This window comes from Prunus persica, chromosome G5 (assembly GCF_000346465.2).
Source record: "Prunus persica cultivar Lovell chromosome G5, Prunus_persica_NCBIv2, whole genome shotgun sequence".
NCBI classification, from domain to species: Eukaryota; Viridiplantae; Streptophyta; class Magnoliopsida; order Rosales; family Rosaceae; genus Prunus; species Prunus persica.
Genome location: NC_034013.1, coordinates 4,569,221 through 4,574,950, shown reverse-complemented (window position 1 = coordinate 4,574,950; position 5,730 = coordinate 4,569,221). Strand labels below are relative to the sequence as shown.

The following is a 5,730-nucleotide window of genomic DNA, read 5'->3' as shown; positions in this document are numbered from 1 at the left end:
GCGGGCATTTGGGAAAGTCGGGCCGATCAGGTGTCTTCATTCAAGCAATACAGATATGCAATTCTATTTGTGCTTTCAGCAAGTAGGCGATGCGAATCTATGATTTCTATCAATCTGAAACCATACCAATTGTTTTTCAAAACGTGACCAAGTTCTCGAAGTTTAAAGTTGCAGGCTGTGCTGGGGAAGAGAGGTGTTTTGCAGATCCTGCACTTGAGGCAATTGGAAAGCACTGCAAACATCTCAAAAAGTTGCAAAGATGTATGTACGGATGGGAGGTACTTGACAAGGTCTCTCAAGATGACGAGGCCCTTGCAATAGTAGCCACTAGGGATGGGCATTAGAACCGCAAAATCGCAAAACCGAACCAAACCAAACCGAAAAAATCTTAAAAAAACCGTGTTAACTAAAAAAGTCAAAAACTGAGTCAAATCCGAATCGAACCGGTTCAGACTGATTCCAATTTCGATTTTCTACTACAAGGAACCGGTCCAATCCGAACCGGTCCAATATAATTAATTAATATATATTTTTATATTATATATATTTATATTTTATATTTTATATATATAGTTAACATGTGGCTATTTTGTATTGGCTGTCTAAACTACTACCGTACGCACACACACAGAGGATCATCACAACTAAAACATGATTTGGGGGTTTCTTTCTTCCTTCTTCAATTTTATTTCCTCTCTCTGTCTGATCTGAGAGCCGCGAACCTGAACATCTCTTTTCCTCTGCAGCTTCCAGCACTCTTGCAGCCATCCTTGTTCTTCTTCAGCCGTCGCGCCGTCGTCAGCAGGTTCGATTCTGGCTTTCTTTTTTCTTTGTTTTTTCTTTTTGTTTCTTTTCCCCCTTCGATTCTCTGTCTGACCATCTCTATGTCCTCCATCAGCAGTTCGTGCAGATCATCATCCATATTTCTGGAGCAGGTTGCAGCTTCCAGCAGACGCACTCTTTTTTTTCTCCCATTGACGCAGCCGCGCACTCTTCCTGGTCAGTTTTCCATTGAAGACTCTCTCAGTGCCAAAGGTGAATTTCTCACTCTTCTGTAAATGGTTAATCTTCAATAATCAATATTGTTATTTCCAATCTGTTTGCATTTGTATTTTTATCAAACTTTCATGACTGTAGTCTATATATTTCTGCTCATTATTTGTTTAGGGAATTAGATATGGTGTTTCGGTTTGATTTACTAGTGTGCATTCAAATTGATTAATTGGTTGTGCATTCAAATTGATTAATTGATTAATTGACAGTGCATAACAGATTTTCTGTTCAGTTTTCAGTTTTTCAGTTTTGCAGATTTTCAGTTTTGCAAATTTTGAGATTTTCAGTTTTTCGTTTTGCTTTATTACTGCTGTCATAGGCAATTATTTTGAGAAATTGGCTTGCTTAGGATTCTTTGTTTTTTCGTGCTGAATCCAATGATGCAAAGAATGTCAAAATTGGGCTAGTGGTCTGAAAGTTAAAGGCTAAAAACTGAACAGAGGTCATATTTGTCAAAACTGCAATTTGAAACCCTATATTTTCTTGCTTGGCTTAAGTCTAGTTAATTGGTTTCTGTTTTTTAGTTGCTTTCTAGTTAAGTGTTGTTAGCTTGTAGTTGACTTTTGTTTGGTGTTTCGGTTTGATTTACTAGTGTGCATTCAAATTTATTAATTGGTTGTGCATTCAAAAGGATTAATTGATTAATTGACAGTGCATAACAGATTTGTTGTTCCGTTTTTCAGTTTTTCAGTTAATTGGTTTCTGTTTTTCAGTTAATTGATTTCTGTTTTTCAGTTGCTGATGTAGAACAGATGGCAGATTTTATCGCGGTTGAGCTAGAAAAAGGACGTAGCGGGAATTTGCAGATTTGTCGTCCGAGCTCCGATTAGGACGCAAAATGCCATTTCAGAAAGGGAACGACGCCACGAGTCAAACTCACCGCTTTGCTATGATGTATGATGGATTTTGGCATTCTGAGGTCGTTTGGCCTTCCAAAACTGCTTTCAAAGTTCGTAGTTAATTATCCGAATAAATTCTGTTTTCAGTTTCGGAGTTACGTAGTTAAGTCTCCGAATTAATTCTGTTTTTTCAGTTTTAATGTAATAACTCCCCTGGCAGTTCAAGGGTTGAGAATTGTGTATTTAGACAGGCTTGTCTGTCGTTTTTCATTAGCTCAGATTTTAATACAATTATCCCAAGGGAATTCCTCTTAATTTCTGGTGGAATCCAGATTTCTTGTTACTCAAGGTTTCGCTTGAAACCTTTGTTACTTGTGCTGCGTCAGTTGCTTTCTAGTTAAGTGTTGATATTATCATTTAGTTGGATTGTATATATGAGGTGTTGTTTATGTTGTTAAGCTGTGTTTTTGTTAATATATATCATGTTAAGTTTTTTTCTTTGTTTTTTGTTTTTGTTTCTTAAAGAAATCATGAATGAGTTGAACCCATTTGGAGAGGTGCATGGCCCTACTAATAGTGAAGTTGGTTCGTCATCCGCATCCGTATCCACATCCGCATTCGCATCCGCATTTATATCAACACCTTTACCCAATTTACCCATCCCTCAAACACCAACTCAAAATACACCTCATGCCCAAACACCACCTCAACCTAGTGGTATTCCACCATTACCTCATTCCGGCCCAAGAAAAGAAAAATCGAAAGTATGGGATCACTTTGAGAGATATGAAGAAGTGGTTGAGAGGGTGAAGGAGGATTGGAGCAAATATGCAACCACTAAGAAGAGAGCTAGGTGCAAGTATTGCAGTATGAGTTATGCAGTAGACTCTACTAGAAATGGGACCTTAAATTTGAGGAAGCATATTGAAAACCTATGTAAGAAATATCCGAGGAGGGTTCTTAAAGATAAACGGCAAAAGCTCTTGTCTTTTGACCAAGACCATAGGGTTCTTACATCAACAATGCATGGGAAAGAAGAGTGGTTAAAGGCATGTGTAGAGATGGTAGTAATGGATGAGATGTCGTTTAGTGTGGTTGAAGGAAAAGGGTTTATGCGGTTTTGTAATTCTTTGAACCCCAATTTTCAAGTGTCATCTCGTAGGACACTTGTGAGGCATTTCATGGCAATGTATGATGCCATGAAACAAAAATTGAAAGAAGAATTAGCATCACATAGAGTATGCCTCACAACGGACACTTGGACAAGTGTTCAAAACATCAATTACATGGTCATCATGGCACACTTCATAGATGGTGATTGGAACTTGCACAAAAGAATCTTGAACTTTTGTGTCATTTCCAATCACAAGGGGAACTCAATTGGTAAACTCCTTGAGTCATGTTTGCTTGATTGGAATATGAAGAAGATATTAACCATCACGGCCGATAATGCTTCTTCAAACACAAAGGCTATAGATTATTTGAAGTCGAAAATGGGCCATTGGGGAAACGGTAGTCTTCTACTAGAGGGAAAGTATATGCACATTAGGTGTTGTGCTCATATTGTGAATTTAATAGTTCGTGATGGGTTGAAGAAGTTGAAAAAAAGCATATTATGTATAAGAAATGCGGTGAAGTATGTAAGATCTTCTCCCAAAAGGTTAGAAGACTTTAAGAGTTGCGTTAAGAAAGAGCAAATTAAATGCAAAGGGCTTGTGGTGTTGGATGTGCCAACAAGGTGGAATTCCACATATATGATGTTGGAAGCCTCCTTGAAGTTTGAAAAGGCCTTTTGGAGAATGGGAGAAGATGATGAAGGTCCATATATTTCTTGGTTTGGTGAAGATGAACCGGATGTCTAAGATGGGGTGGTTATGTCTCATTACCCTAGAAAGAGGGAAGGGCCACCAACTAATGAGGATTGGAACAATGCTCGTACCTTTGTGAATTTTTTAAAGGTATTTTATGATGCTACATTGAAGATGAGTGTCACTTTGCATCCCGCTTCCCACACCACATTTCATGACTTGATTGCAATGGAAAAATAAATTGAGGATTTGTTGATGGAAGAGGAGGAAATATTAAGTGAAACCCAAACCTCCAAGGTTTTGAAGGACATGACACTTAATATGAAGATGAAGTTTAAAAAGTATTGGGGTGACCTTGATAAATTGAACTAAATTTTGATGGTTGCTCTTGTTCTTGACCCTCAATACAAATTGGGGAACTTGGAATTTATCTTGAAAAGTCGGTTTGAGAATCCGGAAGATGCGGTTAAAAAGAAGAATGAGATCAAAGAGATTTTAAAGAAGCTTTATGAAGAGTACGCCATGCCACCACCACCACCACCACCATCTACTCAAAGTAGTAGTTATTCTAGTGATACTACTACAATGAATACAAGTAGTAGCCTAAACTGAGGGGGAAAGAAACGAAGGCAAATGACTGAAAATTGGAGAAAAGAGACTCCAGCAAATGATGTTGTGGTATTGGAGCATGAGATTGATAGGTACATCACCAACCCTATTGAAGATGTGGTTGATGAATTTGATGTTTTGAAGTGGTGGAAATTGAATGGGGTTAAGTATCTGGGGTTGGCACTTATTGCAAAGGATGTGCTTGCCATCCTGGTATCAACGGTGGCTTCGGAATCATGCTTTAGCACGGGTGGTCGGGTAATTAATTCATTTCGTGCTTCTTTGACTCCTAAGATTGTGGAGGCCTTAATTTGCTCTCAGAATTGTTTAAGGACCCGCCCCGAATTTTCTCAAAATCCGAGACGAACCTTTTGGAATTCCTGACATCACCCCGATGTCAGGCCCACTCACTAAAAATCGAGACTTCCTGCCGAAATTTCGGCAGAGTCTCCCCTATAATTTGGACATTTCCCAAAATTTATACCTGCATGAAAACACATTTAATATCCACAACTGGCAGCATGCACAATATAATTTCATGCAATTCACACAAATGGCCTTCGGCCTTCCAATAATTCTCCAACAACTACCAAACAATTCAAATACAAAATATGACTAATATTTAGTCTGCGGCTGCGCCTAATAACCTTAGGCTGCCTACGTACCCTCCTTGAGGGATCAAGCCACACGTAGTTCTTCCATCAAACCCAATTCCACCTTTGGGCGATACCTTATTTCATTTCTCTGTATTTCATATAATCTCCCCATACGCCGGTACAACCAACGCCACGTATGGGGCCTGTCAACACGCCGAATAACCTACGCCACGTGCGACCATACCATTCTATCATATCACATAACTCCCCATACGCCGGTACAACCAACGCCACGAATGGGGCCTGTCCCAACGCCGGATAACCTACGCCACGCGGGACCTCAATTTCATATTACAAATCTCTCCATACGCCGGTACAACCAACGCCACGTATGGGGTCTGTCGACACGCCGGATAACCTACGCCACGTGCGATCTCAACACAATATTACGAATCTCCCCATATGCCGGTACAACCAACGCCACGTATGGGGTCTGTCCCAACGCCGGATAACCTACGCCACGTGGGACCTAACTTTCACTTGGTGGTGCATGTAGTAAATCCAACATCCGGGGTTCCGATTCACGATCCGTGAATTCCTACACGATCCTAGAAATACCTAGATTAACATATATTAAATTTGGAACCATCCGACGGTCCCAACCTATCGAACCTGGATAACGCATAATATGCGATTATCCGTTCGATAGTCAAACGACGTCCGAATTGAGATCCGCGAAATCCTACACACTCGTGACAACATAAGGATCTCATCGGAACACATCGCTACTTTTTCTACAGTGCCCACGCGCCGCCGCACGCGCCG

General features: G+C 40.0%; 1 long non-coding RNA gene across 2 annotated transcripts; it reads left to right on the top strand.

The window, feature by feature from the left end:
- On the top strand, positions 611 to 2,207 carry LOC109949129. 2 transcript variants are annotated; one of them, XR_002271616.1, is made up of 3 exons: positions 611 to 805; positions 899 to 1,035; positions 1,789 to 2,207. It is a non-coding gene; the product is annotated as an uncharacterized LOC109949129 (long non-coding RNA). The 2 variants fall into 2 exon arrangements; XR_002271615.1 differs by having other exon boundaries at positions 616 to 805; positions 902 to 1,035.